Source organism: Castor canadensis, chromosome 2, assembly GCF_047511655.1.
Source record: "Castor canadensis chromosome 2, mCasCan1.hap1v2, whole genome shotgun sequence".
Classification (NCBI taxonomy): domain Eukaryota; kingdom Metazoa; phylum Chordata; class Mammalia; order Rodentia; family Castoridae; genus Castor; species Castor canadensis.
The window spans coordinates 107,075,432-107,093,645 of NC_133387.1; the positions used below are offsets into that span (position 1 = coordinate 107,075,432).

General features: G+C 40.1%; 1 long non-coding RNA gene across 1 annotated transcript in view; it reads left to right on the forward strand.

Moving 5' to 3' along the window:
- Positions 1–18,214, forward strand: part of LOC141420750 (uncharacterized) — a 124,104-nt gene that overhangs the window by 17,360 nt on the left and 88,530 nt on the right. The window contains exon 2 of the long non-coding RNA XR_012445317.1: positions 580–651. This is a non-coding gene — a long non-coding RNA (uncharacterized lncRNA). The remainder of the gene's footprint in view (positions 1–579; positions 652–18,214) is intronic.

Sequence of the window (18,214 nt, forward strand, 5' to 3'; positions counted from 1 at the left end):
ATGCCCTGTGATAGTCCCTAGATTCGGCTGTGCATCTGAGTGCACAGAATATAAATACCTAGTATGGCCTTGAACTTGCTATCCTCTTGCATCAATCTACTGAGAATGCAGGCATTCACAACCACATCTGGTGTACTTTTCATTCTTTATTCCTCTGCTGCTTTTAATTGCTCCATCTCTGGTTAGCACATTAGCAATAAGTGACACAAGGCCTCAGATTTCACAGAGAATATAGGTATGCATGGGTATTACACCTTGTGACATCCTAGAAAGCAGATGGTAAGTTGATCCAGATGATGCAAGTGGGGAGACTAGGGAGGCTGTGAGAGACTTAATGACTTGTAACAGGTCAAACTTACAGTTTTGGAGGAGGAACTGGGTCTCAACAAACTTCTGTCTCCTCAAAGTTGGGATGCTGACTGTACCCAGATGTGCCCCAGGACAGTGAGGTTGGATAAGTGGGTGTGACTGTGTCCAGATATCCACAATCATGTGTGGGTGACCATTGAGCATTCCAGAGGACACCTGAGGAGGTTTTGTCTTAGGAAGAGACTCAGGATTACCTCATTTCTCCAACAGTGGGGAAAGCAGAAGATGGACATGTGGTGACCAGGCACCCACATTCCAGAGCAGCCCAAGCTGGAGACCGTGGTGAGTCCAATGTGTACTCTTGCTGTCTCTGAATTTGTGAAGGCTCAGGCCACAATACAACCCAGCAGAGGGTCTTGATCCCATCTTAAGATCCTGGGTCAGCCCTGACTCCTATTGCTTCTTGTGATTTTTCCTGAGGATCCCAAAGGTGACCCAGAGATGTGAAGGCAGGCCATCTCACAACTCCCATTCTTCCACAGAACAGCAGAATCTTCCATGTATTTTGGGATGTTTTCACTTTACTGTATAGCACGGAGTCTTTTTCCAGTTTGCTAGTGGTTTCATGGTTGAACTGTCATTTTTCCCACCCCAGGATGCAAATGTGTTGGTCCACCCCTCTCTGACCCCTATAAAACAGGGACCCTGAAGGCAGGCATACTGGAAAAACTGGCAGACTACTTGGTGTCACGCTGCTGTTTGGGAACCTATTTTACATCCCTGTCTTCCTGTTCTCCTACTGAAGTTTTACCACCACCCAGCAGGTGCTGGACCTGATCTTCACTAGGTATGCCCCACCTCCAAGCCTAGAGGATTTCCCAACTCCTGATTATGGCTTGGGCATGCCTTTTACATCTATTGCTCTAGTTTGACCATGTAAACTGGTCTATTGAGAGAACAATACCTATTGGGTCTTTCTAGGAGAAAGTGGGGATGAATATAGGAAGTCTTGCCAAGGCTGAGCACTGCATAGAGGGCTGACCTGGCTTGTGTGCTCTTCTGGGTGACTGTCCAACTCATGAAGAAGTTCTTTGCCTGAAGTCTCACTAATATAAGCATTGATCCCTTTTGTGAAGGAAGGTCCACAGGCCATCTGGGGAGGTCCCTTGGCCTAGCTGTAGCAGTATCAGGGAGTCCCAATGGAAGACTGAATGCTCCAGGCCCACTGAAGTATCTGTGAAGGAGATAGTTTGGCTCATTCATTGCATAAATATAAATCAAGACTATTGTGTGGGGGCACATTTTCATGCAATTAGCATAATTATGTGAAACTTGCAGGACAGTCCCAGACATTCTGGGCTCCAGTTCTATTGTGGAGTCAGCCAAGAAAACTGGATGTCATGTCATGAGAAGGTACAATAGATGTGGTAATCATGGCCTCCTCTAGATATTTCTCACTATACTCCAGTGGCATCTGTGGACCCTCCAAAACATTGTGTGGGCTTTGGGTCAGGAGGGATGGTGCCCATCTATAGAATGGGGACATTTAAGGGCTGAGTTTGGTGAGAACTAGGCAAACCATGGCTCCCATACCTTCTGTGGTACTCTTTTGCAGGTGGAGGAAAACAGAACTGTCCTCACAGAGAGATCTTGGTAGGGTGCAGAATAACTGGGTTGCAGTGCAGAGTCACACGCTAAAGAGAATAGTGTCATGGAAGATAGCCCACACTGACTAATGGTGAATGAAGTAGCACTAGCCAACTGTGGAGGTGCCACCAAGGCTTTATGGTGCCAGACAGGAGCACATGGACTCATGAAATTGAAAGACAAGTGGAGGGTGCCCAGAGACACACAAGGGTGGATGTGGAGCTTCCCTGAGGAGGCAGTTGCTCACACTTTAGATCTAGGGCTCACCTCCCATGGAGTTTCACTGTCACCCCAATCTGATGACCTGGCCTGGCAGTGATGGGACAGCCAAAGGGATTTGTGTTTTGGCTAGAGGTAGGGTTAGGGTAAAGTTTAGGTTTAGGGTTATGGCTAAGGCCTGGCTACTGTTTGGTTTATAGTTTGTTTAGTGTTGGGGTAGTTGCTCTGTTCTGTAAGGTTTGGAGCTATATTAATATGTTTAGGAATGGGGTTTGTATTAGGCTTAGGGCTAAGGTTAGGTTTAGGTTTAGGGTTCTGGGTTAGGGTTAGGGTTATGATTAGGGCTAGTGTTAAGATTAAGGTGAATATTAGGGCTGTGGCTGGTTTTAGAGTTAGGGTTAGGATTGGGTTTAGTGCTAGTGTTATGGTTAGGATTTGTGTTATGGCTAAGGCTATGGTTATGTTCAGAGAGGTACAAGGTTAAGACTGACTACTGCTACAGCTAGGGCTTGCATGAAAAGTAGAACTGGGGTTAGGAATATGATAAGGTTAGCTTTAGAATTAGGGATAGGTTTACTTTTAGTGTTAGACTAAGGTCAGGGTTACATTTAGATTTAGGGATATGGTTATGCCTTGGATTAGGGCAAGAGCTTGTTTAAAGTGTTAGGGTTTGTGTTATGGTTAGAATTTGTGGTTAGGTTTAAGTATTGGGTCAGTTTTAGATTTGGGTTAGGATTAGGATAAGTGAGGTTTAGTAGTTAGGGTAAGGATAGAATTAGGGTTAAGTTTAGGGCTAGGTTCAGATTTAGGGTGAGTGTTAGGACTAGGAATACTGTTAGGGTTAGGCTGAGGCTACTGTTAAGATTAGGGCTTAGGTAAGGGTTATGGTCAAATAGAGGTATAGAGTTAGCTCTAAGATTACTGTTTATGGTAGGGGTAGGGTTATGATTAGGGTTAGGGCTGAATTTAGGATTAGATTTAGCTAGGGCTATTGTTAGGGTTAGGGTTACTCTTAGAGTTAGGCCTAGGCCTGTGGTTAGGTCTAGGATTAGGATCAGTGTTAAGGCTATGGTAGAGGTTAGGGGTTAGGGTTAAGGCTAGTGCTGCTCTTAGGTTTAGGGTCTGTTTTGGTTAGTGTTTGCTTTATAAATAGTGGTAGGGCCAGTGGTTAGGCTCAGTTAGGGGATAGAGCTAGCGTTAAGGTTATTTATTAAGCTAGTTTTGGAATTAGGGCTAGGACTAGGGTTAGGGATAGGATTCTGGAAAGGGCTAGGTCTAGAGCAATTATAATGTTTAGTTTTAGGATTAGAACATGATGTAGGGCTAAAATCAGAGTTAACTTCAGGGGTAGGGTTACATTTAGGTTTAGAGTTATGGGTAGAACTACATTTCAATATAGGGATAGAGTTAAGTTTAAGATTGGTTAGGTGTAGTATTAGGTTTAGGTGGTAGGGCTATTTTTAAGTTTAGGGGTAGGGTTAGAGTTAGTCCTTAGGTTAGGGCTTGAATTTTGGCTAGTGTTAGGTTTGGAGTTATAGTTAGAGCTTGGACTTATACAAGAGCTAGTTTTAGGGATGTACCCTGTAGGCCCAAAGTGACCACACGAAGAGGAGTGATCTGGCCAAGAGATTCTTTATTGCCGGTGGGAGAGGGAAAAATGCCAAGAGCGTGCAGGAGAGAAGGGCAGGGACTTAAATACCCCCTTAGTGAGACTGGGCATGAGCTGGTTGGTTAGGATCTTACGGTTTATGCGGATTGAGGTTTGGGGCAGAAGAGGAATTTACGTTAGACCTGAGGCAGGACCATAACCCTGGGAAATAGAAACTTAAGGGTGCAGTAAGAACCGGAAACCTATCGGCGCCATTATTGCCAACATACTCTAACCTATGTTTAAAGCTAGTTTTAGGTCCAGGTTAGGACTAGTTAGATTTAGGTTTGAGGTTATGGCTAGGTTAGTGTAATATTTTGGGGTAGTGCTAGGCTTAAGGCTAGGTTTATAACTAAGGTTAAGTCTAGGGCTAATCTTAGTGTTCGTTTGAGGACATGTTAGGTAGGACTAGGGCTTTTTGAGTGTTAGGGTTTGGATTAGAGTCAGGGTTAGGGTTAGAATGACTGTTAAGTATAGGGTTTATGCTAAGACTAGTGCTAAGGTTAGGGTAAGGGTTAGGTTTAGGGATAAAGTTTAAGTTAGTATTAGGTTTAATGTTAGGGTCAAGTTTAAGGTTTTGTTGGGAGTTGTTTTTAGGAATGTGATATAGATTTAGGACTGGGATCAAGGTCAGTGTTAGACTTAGAGATAGAGCTAGGATTGGTCCTAGGGCTAGAACTCCAGCTAGTGTTTCAGTTAAAGTTAGGATTATGGTTTGTCTCAGGGGTAGGTTTATTTAGGTTTGATTTATTGCTTGGGCTAGGGTTAGATCTTGGCTTATGGTTAGGGTTAGGTTTAGGGTTTGGTTTAGAAACAGCACTAGGGCTAACTTATTGCTAGCTTTATGGTTAGGCCTAAGACTAGGATTAGTGCTAGAACTAGAGCTAGGAATAATGGTAGGCTTTAGGTTAGTGTTAGTGATATGGCTAGGGCTAAAACTAGGGGTAGAGCTAGTATTAATGTTAGAGTATTGGTTTGGATTATGGTTAGGCTAAAGTTTGGGTTTGGGAAGGATAGGTTTAGTCTTAGGGTTAGAGGTAAGGGTAAGTCTTTGACTAGAGTAATGGTTATGCTTAGTGTTTAGGTTAGGTTTAGGCTAAGAGTTTGTTTTGGGGTTAGGTTTGGTTTAGGGCTAGAGCTAGGATTGGTACAAGGGCTGGGGTTAGAGTTAGGGTTAGGGTTGGGTAGTATTAGGGTTAGGATTATGGGTAGTGCTATGGCTGTGGTTAAGTTTAGAGTTAGGGGTGGGTTTAGAATTATGGTGAGAGTCAGTTTTCCACAGGATCAGGGTTATGGCTAGGGTATGTTTTAATGTTATGTTCAGGGTTAGTGCTTAGGTCAGCATTATGGATAAGGTTAGAGTTAGGTGAAGAGCTCTTGTTGGGTTTAAAATTAAGATTATGGCTGGGTTATTTCTAAGTCTACGGATGTTGTTATGGTTAGGATGAATATTCCACTTTGTGTTACTTTTTGGGTTAGGGTTAGGATTAGTGGTAGGCATGGGTAGAGTTAAGGATAGGGAAAGGTCTAATGAAAGTACACAGTTAATGCTAGGCTTTGAATTACGGCTTGGCATAGGGTAGGTTTGGTTTATGGTTACTGCTGTTGTTAGGGTTAGTGCTAAGGATAGGAGAAGTTTGCAGTTAGGCTAGAACTGGGGTTAGGATTAGGGTTAGTGTTAGGGTTAGGACTAGGATTAGTTTTAGGGTTATGGTTAAGACTAGGTTTATGTGAGGGTTAGGGTTAGCTTTAGGTCTAGGGTTTGTGCTACAGCTAGAAATAGGGTTAGAATTAGGGTTAGTGTAGGATTAAGAGTAGGTTTAGGTATAATACTAAGGTTAGGTTATGTTTAGGTTATTGGTTAGGGTTAGGGCTAAGACTAAGGTTGGGTTAGGTTTAGTGTTATAGATAGGACTATGGCTAGGTTATGGCTAGGGAAATGGTAGTGTTAAGTTAATGGCTAGGACTCTGGTTAAGTTTAAATTTATGTTTAGGTATAGATAGAGTGCCAAGGCTAGGTTGCAGTTTAGGGCTACAATTGGGTTAGGGTGTAGGGTAGAACTATGTGTAGGATTATGGTTGAGTTAGGCTTATGGATAGTTCAGTGTTAGGTTTTGGGTTGAGGTTAGGGTTAGAGTATTACAAGGGCAGGGGTGAAGTTATAGTTTAGGTTTAGGTCATGGCCTAAAAGGGATGGGAGTTTGGCTAGGATTAGGGTTAGGATTAAGATCAGGGTCAGGCTTCGTGTTAGGGCTTAGGGTATGGTTAGTGCTAGGGGAGGGCAACATAAAGAACTAAGTTTATGTTTAGAATTATAGATAGTGTTAAGGTTTGGGCTAGTGCTAAGGTTAGGTATAGGGTTAGATCTATGTTTGGTGGTAGGACTAGGGTTAGTTTTAGGGCTGTGGTTAGAGAATGATAGTGCCTGGGTTAGGGCTAGGGCTAGGGATGCTTTTAGGATTAGATCTAGAGTAAGGTAAATTCTAGTCTGAGTTATGGGTTACTGTTATGGTTAGGATAAGTCTAGTGTATGTTTATGGTCAATGTTGAAATGCGGACTGGGGCTAGGGATAGTGTTCAGATTTTACTAGGGCAATGGTTAGGACTACTGCTAGGACTAGGACAAGTGCTGGGGTTAAAGTTAGTGTTAGTATAAGGGTTAGGTGTAATGTTATGTTTTGGGGTAAGGTTATGAACAGTGTTAAGGTTTGGATGGCAGTTAAATACTCCTTTGCCATGCAGTGTATATGTACATTCTGAGCAATAATTTATGTTCCAAATAATACCTGTTTAAAATTGATAAAAGTCCTATGAGGCACAGAGTAAGTTCTTGGAGTATAATATTGTATAGTATTCTGAATCTTAACTATGTTACTTTTAGATCACCAATTGCATGCTTCTTTCCCATGCATCATATAACTACCTTATAAGAAAAAAATGAAATTTGTTCCCAAATAAGAACTACTGTATATAGAGAAAAAACATTAGCATTAGGCTTAGGGATGGGTTTAGGATTTGGTCTTAGAGCTAGGACTAGGTGTAGAGTTAAGTTTATATTTAAGTTAGTGATAGTGTGGGGTTTAGATTTAAGTTCAGGGTTAGAAAAAGAGTTCACTTTATAAGTGCAGTTAAGTAGTGCTTTGTCCTAGAGAATATACATGCATTATGAGCAATTTTGAAATTTGATCCAAAATAAGAACATCCAAATAAGAACTTGTATATGATGAAACTTCCTTACAGTTAGAGTCAGTGTTTGGTTTAGGACTGGCATTAGTGTTAGGGTTACGATTTAGCATAGACATGGGGTTAGGGTCAGCACAGTGACTAAAATCAAGGCTAGGGCTAGCTTTAGGGAGTTATGACAAGGGCTATAGTTGTGTGAGTGCTAGGGCAACATCAATCACTAGGGTGAAGATCAGGATTACAGTTATAGTTAGGGATATACTATGGCTATAATTGGGGCTAGGATTTGGCTAAGGCTCTTTTTTGTTTTGCTTTTTTTTTTTTTTTGGTAGTACTGGAGTTTAAACTTAGGGCTCATGACTTGAGCACCTCTGCCAGCCCTTTCTGTGGTGGATTTGGGTCTCACAAACTGTTTGCCCAGGCTGTCTTTGAACTCATCCTCCTGCTCTCTGCCTCCTTAGTAGCTAAGAATGCAGGCATGAGTCACTGATGCCCAGCTTAAGGCTCACTCTTGTAATATGTTCAGCCTTAGGTTTTGTTTATGGTTAGTGTAAGGGTAAGTTTGGGTTAGGGTTAGAACACGTGTAAGGGTTAGTTTTAGGATTAAATTGAGGGTTATGGTTAGGGCAAAGTTCATAGCCATGGTTTTAGGGCTAGACATTTCACTAGCCTTAGATTCAGGTTAGTGTTAGTGTGAAATTTAGGACTACAGTTAGGATAGGGTTAATGTTAAGGTTATAGTTAGGACTAGACCTAGTCTGAGATTGTTATTAGGTCTAGAGATAGTGCTAAGGCTAGAGCTATGTTAACATTAGGCATGGACTAGATTTAAATTTAGATTAGGCTTAGTTTAAATTAGGTCTAGGCTAAGGGTAGGGTTACAGGTAGGTTTAGGGTAAGGGTTAGTTTAATGGCTAGGGCCGGGGTTAGAGTTAGGGATATGGCTAGGATTAAGGTTCAGATTGTGATGGGGTCAAAGTTGGGATTTGGGTGGAATAGAGTTAGGGTTAGTCCTAGGGCTAGTCTTAGAGCCACTGTCATGGTTTGCCTTATGGTTAGGTTATGATTACTGCTATTGCTAGGACTAGGAATAGGCGTATTGCTAGCTTAAGAGCCATGCTAGGGTTAAGGTAGTGTTAGGACTTAGGATAGGTTTGGATTTACATTTTAGTTTAGAAGTAGTGTGTGTGCCATGGTTAGCCCTAGGGCTAAAGCTAGGGCTAGGGTTAGCATTAGTGCAAGGATTAGGGATAGTTTTTTGTTCATGTTAGTTTAATGGTTTTGATTCAGTTAGGGTTATGGCTAGTGCTTGGGTTAGGACAAGGGCTAGGGTTAGTGCAAGGGATTGGTTAGTATTACTGTTAGATTTAAGGTAGAATTGGGTAGTGTTGAAAGATTAGGGTTATGACTAGGGTTGCAGCTAGGGATAAGTTTAGCATTTTGTTGATCATTAGGTTTATCTTTAGGATTTCATAGGATGTGTTTGTGGCTAGGGTGAGTTTTAAGGTTATGGTTAGGGTTAGTCCTACCTAAACCTAGGGCTGTGGATACTGTTAGGGTTAATTCTTGGTGTAGGGCTAGTTTTAGGATTAGGGGGATCTCTAGGGTGATGACTATTTTATGGATAATGATATGGTTAGGCTAAGGGCTACTGCTTATGCTACAATAGAGTTAGAGTTAGCAAGAGAATTTGGGCAAGTTTTAGTTGTAGTGGTAGTGGAAGGTCTAATTGGAGGTCCAGGGTAATGCTAAGTCTTGATCCCCAGCTTGGTCATAAGGTTAGTGTTAGGGTATGGCTATGGCTATAGTTAGCATGATGGTTATGCTCAGGGTTAAAGTTAGGTTTAGATTAAGTTCAGGGTTATTGTTAGAGCTAGGGTTAGGATGAGTGTTTGGGTTAGGTTTAGGGATATGGCTAGGGTTTGTGTTCGGTTTTTGAATTGGATTAGGGCTAGGGTGGAGTTACGGTTAAGTTTATGGCCAGTTTTAGGTTTAGTTGTAGGAGTAGGATTGGGTTTGTGGTTAAGTTTAGGGTTAGAGTGAAGGTTAGGATTAGGACTAGTACTAGAATTAAGTTTTTCTAGAGGATGAGGTCTGAGTCAGTGCTAGTGCTGGACCAGGGATAGGGTTAGGTTAGAGTTAATGTTATTTTTAGGGTTAGGGCTTGGGTTAGTGTCAAGTTTTGTTATGGTTAGTATTACTGATAGGGTTAGAGTTTGATTTTAGTTTCAGTTTACAGCAAGTGCTATGGTTAGTGATTTGCTAAGGAATAATTCAAGTTAGGTCTAGAACTGAGCATAGGGTTACACATAGTGTTATAATTAGGCTAGGTTTTGGTTTAGGATTATGATTGAGGGCAGAATAAGGGTGAGATTTAAGGTTACTTTTAAATCTATGATAATGCTAGGTGTAGGATAGAATTATATACAGGTTTTGGCTTAGTGGTGAGGTTAGAGTTAGCTATTGTGCTTGGGCTAGTGCAAGGGTTAGGGTTATGTTTCGGTTTGGGGTTAGGGTATTGGTTGAATTATGGTGAGGGCTAGAGTTATGATTAGGTTTGGATTAAGGCTAGGGATATGGCTAGGACTTTAGCTAGGGTAGGGGTAGGGCTAAGGTTAGTGTTAAGTTAATGGCAAGGGTTACAGTTGAGATTTATGTTTAGTTTTCAGGGTAGCGCCAGGGCTAGGTCTCAATTTAAGGCTACATTTGGGGCAAGGCTAGCAGTAGAATTATGTTTATGCTCAAGGTAGGGTTATAAGTAATTAGTATGTTAAGGTTTGTTAGGTTAGTGCTAGGGAATAGATGAGGTTATTAAGCTTAGGTCATTGCCCAGTGTTAGGGTTAGAAGTTAGGCTAGGATTATAGTTAGGGTTAATGTCAGTATTAGTATGTGGGATAGGACTTGGGACATGGTGAGTGCAAAATCAAGAGCTAAGCTTATGTTTAGAGTTACAGATAGTGGTAAGGTTAGGCTAGGGCTAAGGCTAGGTTTAGCCTAGATTTAGGGTTAGCACTAGGACTAGGGGTAGTTTTAGGGCTATGGTTAGTAATAGTGCCTGAATTAGGTTTAAGTTAGGGCTACTTTTTAGGAATAGGGATAGGTTTAGGCCTAGGTCTAGGTCTTGGATTATTGTTATGGTTAGTTTACGGCTAGTTTTATGTTTAGTGTGAAGTTGAAATTTGGCTAAGGCAATGATTAGTGCTAGGGTTGGACTATGGCTATCGTGAAGACTAGTGCTAGTGTTAGAAGAAGTGTTAGGTAGGGGTTAGGGTTAGGTGTGATGTTGGGGCTTGGTTTAAAGTTAGGGATAGTGAGAGGGTTGAATGGCAGGTAAATACTTCTTTCCATGCAGCATATGTGTGCATTTTGAACAATAATAAATTGCTAAAAATAATGTCTACTTAAAATTGAAAGAAGTCCTATGAGACACAGAGTGATTTCATGGAGTATAATATATTGTAGCATTCTAAATTCTAAGTTGCTTTTAGAACAGCAATTACATGCTTCTTTCCCATGGATCACATAATTGCCTTATGAAGAAAAGTGAATTTTTCTCCCACATAAGAACTATTCTACATAGAGAAAAATCCTTTACATTAGGGTTAAGAATGGGAATAGACTTGGTCGTGGGCTAGGCCTAGGTTTTGGGTAATATTTAGGTGAGGGCCAGAATTGAGTTTACTTTAAGTTTATGGTTAGGATTAAAGCTGGACTTTGTGTTAGGGTTAGCCCTATGACTAAATCCAGAGCTATGTCTAGATTAAGGAAAAGGGTTAGGGTTTGGTCAGAGTTCAAAACAGGATTGAGTTATAGTTGTATGAGGCTAGGGGGTGTATCCATGGCTAGGATTAATACTACAATTATGGACAGATATGGTTACATTTAGGTCTAGGAATATGGCTACATGTGTGACTAGGTTTAGGGCTAAGACTCATTCTAGAGCTATGTTTTGCATTAGGTTAGGTTTATGGTTAGTGTTATGGTAGGTTTTGGTTAGGGTTAGGGCTACACCAGTGTAAAAGTAAGGGTTAGGATTAGGTTTAGGGTTATGGTTTAGGGCAGTGGTTAAGGTTATGATTATGGCTATGGTTTATGGCTAAATGTAGCAGAAGGTTTAGATATAGAGTGAGGGTTAAGGTGAAATCTAGGACTAGGGATAGAATTGGGTTCATTCTAGGACTAGGGTTAGGACTGTGGTTAGGATGGGGCTAGGCTAGGTTAAAGTCAGGGTTTGGCTCAGTCTTGATTAGGGATAGGCCTAGTGATAGAATTAAAGTTAGGAGCTAGAGTATGGCTAAGGCAAAGTTAAGTATGTGGTCATGACTATAGTTTCTCTCTAGAGGGAGCACAGTGTTTAATTAGGGTTAGGGTCAAGACTAAGACTAGGATTTGGACAGGTTTAAATCTAGGACTAATGTTAGGAGAAGGGTCAGGATAGGGTTAAGATTAGGGCTAGTATTAGACTTAGATAGGGGTTAGGTCTAGTGATCTGATTATTGCTAGAGGTAGTGTTAGAATTAATGTTAGGGTTAGGGTTTGCTTTAGATAAAGATTAGGTTTATTGCTAAGGCTAGGACTGTGGTTATAGCTAGAGCAAGTTTTAAGGTACAGTTAGAAAAGTCTTAGCATTTATCATAGGATTAGGGTTAGCTTTTAGTTTAGAAGTAATGTTGAGACTTATTTGATGTAGGGCTAGGGCAAAGCCTAGTGTTAGTGTGAGGTTTAGGGATATTTTCTATTTGAGAATTAGGTGAATGGGTTTGTTTGAATTAGAGTTAGGGCTAGTCCTCGGGTTAGGACATAGCTAAGGTAACTTCCAGGGCTGAGTTAGATTTAGTGCTAAGTTTAGGATTAGATTTAAGGTAAAATAAGGGTTACATTTAATATAAGGGTTACAGCTAGACCAATGGTTAAGGTTAGAGTTAGGGTGAGGGTTATGATTAGTGCTAGAGTTATGTTTAAGTTTATATTCAGGATTATTGACAGTGCTAAGGTTAGGCTTACCATTAGGATAGGGTTAGGTTTTCAGATATGGCTAGGGTTAGTATTGTGGTTTGGTTTGTTTTAGGGCTGAGGCTAGTGTAAGGGTTTGTTTATAGCTAGTGTCAGGGTTACTTGTAGGATAGGGCAAAGTTTTTGTTAGGAAAAGAAGTAGGGATTGGTTTAGGGATTGGTAGGATTTGGGTTAGGATTAGGATTAAGTCTAGGTTAAGGATGATGGTGCTACTTACCTTTAGATCTAGGTTTATTGGTAGGTGTTGGGTTAGTGTTAGAGGTAGCATTATGTTTAGGGCTAGGGCTAGATTGAGGTTTTGGATTGAGGTTTTGGTGTAGGTTTTGAGTTAGGGCTATGGCTAGAACTATGGCTGGGTTAAGGTTAGGGCTAGTGTTGGTGTTATTTCAATGGTTAGTGTTAGATTTAGTTGTAGATTTGTGTGTGTTTAGGGACATTGCCAGGGTTAGGTCTCAGTTTAGGACTATATTGAGTTTTGGTATTACAGGTAACAAGGTTGCTGCAAAATAATGTTCATTTCAAATTGATAGAAGACCTATGAGGCCCAGAGTAAGTTCCCTGAATACAATGTTATGTTGCATTCTAAACCTTAAGTTGCTTTTAGAGCAGCAACTACCTGCTTCTTTCCCGTGGATCATACAATTGACTTACAAGGAAAAATGAATTTTTCTCCCAAATAAGAACTATTCTATCATTGTACGAGAGTAAATGTTGTGGAAATATAATTTACCTGTGTATGTAAATATACAACAAATGAGACCAATTGAAACTATTCTAGGAATGAAGGGTATGATTATAGAGGAGAATTATGGATTGGCTTAATTTCAAAATGATAAATGGCAAGAACTTCTGTAAAAGTCACAGTGTACCCCAGTACAACAATATGACAATAAGATATAAAGAGATACCCTATAAGGAGAAAATCCTTTCCATTGTGGTTAAGGATGGGAATTGGGTTGGTCTTTGGCTAGAATTAGTGTAGGATTAAGTGGAGGCTTAGGGGAGGGCTAAGGTTGAGTTTAGTTTCATATGCATGTTTGTACCATATACCATAGGTACACATTTAGATATAGTGTGCTTTATAACTATAGTTGCATACTTCTTTCTTTTAGAGAATATAAACACATTATGAGAAACATCCAGGGTTGGTCCAAAATAAGAACTCTTGTATATGAAGAAAATTTCTTATGGTTAGGGTTATGGATTGATTCAGGGTTTTGGCTAATACTAGGTTTGGGGTTAGGATTTAGCTTCAGTTTAGCATTAAGGTTAGTATTTGGGTTATGGTTATCCCTATGACTGACTCTAAGGGCAGGGCTACGTTTAGGGTTTGGTCAGAGTTGAACATGGGTAGGGCTGTGGTTATGTTAGGCTAGGTTACGTCAATAGCTACAGTTAATACTGGGATTATGACCAGGGTTAAGTCTAGGGATAGATTTGGTCTAGGACTATTTATAGCTGTAGCTATAAATAGGGCTAATGCTTGCTTTAGTTCTGTGTTTACCATTGTGTTAGGAGTTTTGTTAAGGTTAGGGTAATTTTGGTTTAGGATTAGGGCTAGGTGAAGTGATAGGGTTATGGTTTGGATTAGGTTTAGGGTTATGGTTAGGGCAAGGTTTAGGTTACAATGGATATAGTTTAGAGTTAGAGGTGACACTAGGCTTAGATATAGAGGTAGGTTTAGGGTGAAGTCTAGGAATAGCTTTAAATTTTAAATCTAGAACTAGGGTTTTGCCTAGGGTTATGATAGTGTTAAGGCAAGGGAAGGATTTAGTCTTAACATTTGGGATAGGTCTACCGGTAGGATTAAGGCTAGAGATAGCGATATCAGTAGCCTTCCATTGTGGTTAGTGTTAGGTTTAGGGCTTGGTCTAAGGTGAAGACGGGTTTTAGTGTTAGGGTTAAGGATAGGGTTAGGTTTATGGGTAGGTCTAAGGCCTGGGTTCAGGTTGGTATAGGGCTGGGATTAAGGGTTAGGTGGAGTTAACTCCATCTGGTAGGATCACGATTACAGTTAGGGTGAGAAATAAAGATAGGGGTAGTCCTATGGCTAGATTTAGTGATAGTGTTAGGATTAGGGTTACCTTGGGTTATGGTTAAGGGCAGGGATTAAGGATATGTTTGTGGTATGGTTTATGGTTAGAGCATAAGGCTTTGATTTACATTTAGATTTAGGGTCAAGACTAAGACTAGTGTTTGAATAGATCTAAGTAAAGAACTAGGGTTAGGATGAGCATAGGATAGGATTAGGAAAGGTTAAGTTTAGGGCTAGTCCTAGACTTAGATAGGGTTAAGGCTAAAGCTAATGTTAGCATTAGTCTTATCAGGGATAGGGTTATTATTAAGGTTATGTCTTAGGAGAATGCTAGTGTTTCTATTAGGTTTAAGGTTTGGGTTACATGGTTTAATTATGGCTAGGTCAAGGGCTAGCCATGGTATTAGGGCAGGAGGAGGATTTAAGCCTCTAATTATGGTAGGATAAAGATTGAGGTAAGGGATAGTCCTAGGGCTGGAGTTAGGATTAATGTAAGGTTAGGGTTTGCCTTAGGTTAAGGTTGGGGTTACTGCTATGGTTACGGCAAGTTTAGAACTATGCTAGGGTTTAGAGATGTAGTATTTTTGATAGGGTTGTATTTAAATTGTGGTGTAGAGGTAGCACTGAGACTAGTGTTTGTGGGAGGTTAATGGATATTTTTTTCTTTCTGACATGGCTAAATGGTTTTGCTTGGGTTAGGATTAGTGCTTGCACTCACTTTGATACTTAACCTTGGGTTAGTTCAAGGACTGAGTTTATTTAGTGTTGGTTAAGGTTAGATTTAAGGTAGAATTAGGGGTTGTGTTATGATGAGGTTTATGGCTAGGTCCATAATAAAGGTTAGAGGTAGGGTGGGGGTTAAGCTTAGGGTTAGTGTTAGGTTTAGGCTTTTGTTTGGGATTACTGTCATAGCTAAGGTTAGGATTATTAGCATTAGAATTAGGGTTAGGTTTTCATACATGGTAGGTTTTGTTTTATGTTTTAGTTTATTTTAGGGCCTGGGGTAGTTTTAGACTTATGTCTATGGCTAGTGTTAAGGTTAGTTGTACGGTGAGGATTTGGGTTATGTGTAGGTTTATGTTGTGGTTAATTTTAGAGTTAGACTGAAATTTAAGGACAGAACTAGTGATACTATTTAGTTTTAGGGAAGGGTTGAGTCCTGGTCAAGGCTAGTGCTTTGCTTGGGCCAGGAAGAGGGTTAGATTGAAGGTTAATGTTATCTGTAGGGTTAGGCTGCAGATTATTGATCTGTTTTATTATGGTTTTCTTTAATGATAGAGTAGGGGTTTGATTTTATTTTTGGTTTATTTCTAGTGGTATTTTTTGGGACATTACAAAAGATTGGGTAAGTTTTGGGTTAGAGATAGAAGTGGAGATTGGCTTAAGGTTACTCCTGTGGTTATGGATTATGTTTAGGATTATGATTAAGGTTAGGTTAAGGGTGAGGGATAGGGTTAACTTTAGTTCTAAGTTTGGTGATAGGACTAAGAATAGGGTTAGTGTTTGAGTTACTGTGTAGTGTTAGACTTATGTTTAAGGCTAGGGCTAGTGTCAGACTGGGTGTAGGTTTAGGGTTAGGGAATTCATTTGTGTTTGGGCTCTGGTTAGCCTTAGGGGTTTGGTGTAGGATTAAGCCCAGGGATATGGCTAGGACCGTGATTGGGTTAGGGCTAGTGCCGGGGTCAATGTTAAGTCAATAGCTAGGGTTATAGTTAGGTTTAGATTTATGTTTATGAATAGGGATAGTGCTTGGGTTAGGTACAAATTTTGGACTACATTTGAGTTACAACATTAGGAGCAACAATTCAAGTTGTTCCAAAATAATATCTATAGAAGTTCTATGAGGCACAGAGTGAGTTCCTGGATTATAATACTGTGTAGTATTCTAAACAGTATTCTTAAGTTACTCTGAGACGGGAAACTACATGCTTCTTTCCCATGGATCACATAATTGCCTTATGAGAAAAAAATGAACTTTTCTCCCAAATAAGAACTGTTCTACGTGTGTAGGAGGGTGAATGTTGTGGAAAACTATGTACTCATGTATTTAAATAGAAAAATGACACCTGTTGAAACTATTAAAGAAATGAACAGTATGAATACAAAGGAGAATGACGGAGGGGGTGAATTCAACCATGATATATTGCAAGAACTTTTGTAAATGTCACAGTGTACCCCCAGTTAAAGAATAATATAATAAAAAATGGAAAGAAAGGGCTATTGTATATAAAGAAAAAGTCCTTTGCATTATGGTTCAGGGTGAGGTGAGGCTTGGTCCTGGGTAAGGGCTAGGTTTAGTTTACAGGTTAGGTTTAGGGTAGGGCCAGTGTTGAGTTTTAGGTGTATGTTTGGAGATAAGGTTCACTTTATAAGGGAGTTACATTCTTCTTTCTCCTTGAGAGTATAAATGCATTATGAGCAATATTGAATGTGGGGCCAAAATAAGAAGTCTTCCTAATGGAGATAATTTCTTAGGGTTAGACTGCTGGATTGGTTTAGGGCTTGTGTTAGCATTATGTTTACCTTTCGGGTTTAGGCTTAGCCCAGCATTAAGCTAAATGTGAGGTTTAGCGTTAGCTCTGATACTGAGTCCAGAGCTAAAACCATGTTTAAGGATAGGTTTAGTGTTTGGTCATAGTTCAAAACAGGATTAGGGCTATAGTTGTGTTAGGCTAGGGGTAGTATTATGATTATGGTCAGAGATATAGCTAAGTCTAGGGATAGGTGTAAGTCTAGGACTGGTGATAGTTGTAGCTAACATTAGGGCTGTGACTCACTCTAGTCCTACATTTAGCATTAGGTTAGGATATGGATAGCGTTAGGGCAAGTGTGACCTTTTGAGGTAGGATTAAGTTTTGGTTTATGGCTAGGGAAAAGGTTAAGGTTATGGTTATAACTACAGTTAGGGGAAACTATATCACTAGACTTAGATGTCAGATTAAGTTTAGGATGAAATCTCGGACTGGGTTTAGAATAGCCTTAAGTTTAAGACTGGGGCTATCACTAGGGTTAGGATAAGGTTAGGCTAGGTTGAAGTTAGAGGTAGGCTTACTCTTCGATTAGGGATAGGGCTAGTGATAGGATTAAGTATAGAAGTAGTGTTAGCATTATGCCTGCTCTAGGGTTAGAGTTAGGTTTTTGTCTGGGTCTAAGGCTAAGGCATGTTTTGCTGTTAGGGTTATGGTTTCATTTAGGTTTGTGGCTAGGTCCTGGGCCATGATTAAGGTTAGGTTTAAGACTGGTATTAAGATTCACATTATGGTAGGGACAAGGATGGAGTTACTGTTAGAAATACAGTTAGGATTCATCCTAGGGCTAGAGTTAGGGTTAGTGTTTGAATTAGGGTTAAGTTTAGGATACGCTAGGCCAAAGGCTGAGGTTATGGTCATGGCTATGATTTAGGGGTAGAGGACTAGTGTTAGAGTTAGGTTAGGGGGTAGAATTAGAGTTAGAGTTAATGTCAGTGTTAAGATGTTTATGTTTTGAGTTGACGATAGTGGTTAGTGTATTCTAGGGCTAAGATGAGGATTAGTTTAGATTTAGGGTTAACACTAGTACTAGGGTTAATTTTAGGGCTATGCTTAGTGAGTGGTAGTGTCTGAGTTAGGTTTAAGGATAGGGCTACTTTTAGGAGTAGGTTAGGGGTAGGGCTGGGTCTTGGTCTTGGGTTATTGTTATACTTAAGTTATGGCTAGTTTTATGTTTAGTTTTAAGTTTATATTTGGGAAGGGCCATGGTTAGTGTTAGGTTTGGGCTTATGGGCCATGGTTAAGACTAGTGCTAGTGTTAGAACAATTGCTAGGTTAGAGTTAAATTTAAGATTATGGTTAGGTGTGATGTTATGGTTTGAGTTACAGTTAGGTACAGTGAGAGGGTTGAATGGCAGGTAAACACTTCTTTCCATGCAGCATATATGTGCATTTCGACCAGTAATAAAGTTGCTTAAAAATGATGTCTCTTTAAAATTGATAGAAGTTCTATAAGGCAGACAGTGATTTCATGGAATATATTGTAGCATTCTAAAGTCCCACAAGTTGCTTTTAGAATAGCATTTACAGGCTCTGTCCCATGGATCATATAATGGCCTTATGAAGAAAAATGAATTTTTCTCCTGTATAAGAACCATTTTAAATAGAGAAAAATCCTTTGCATTAGAGT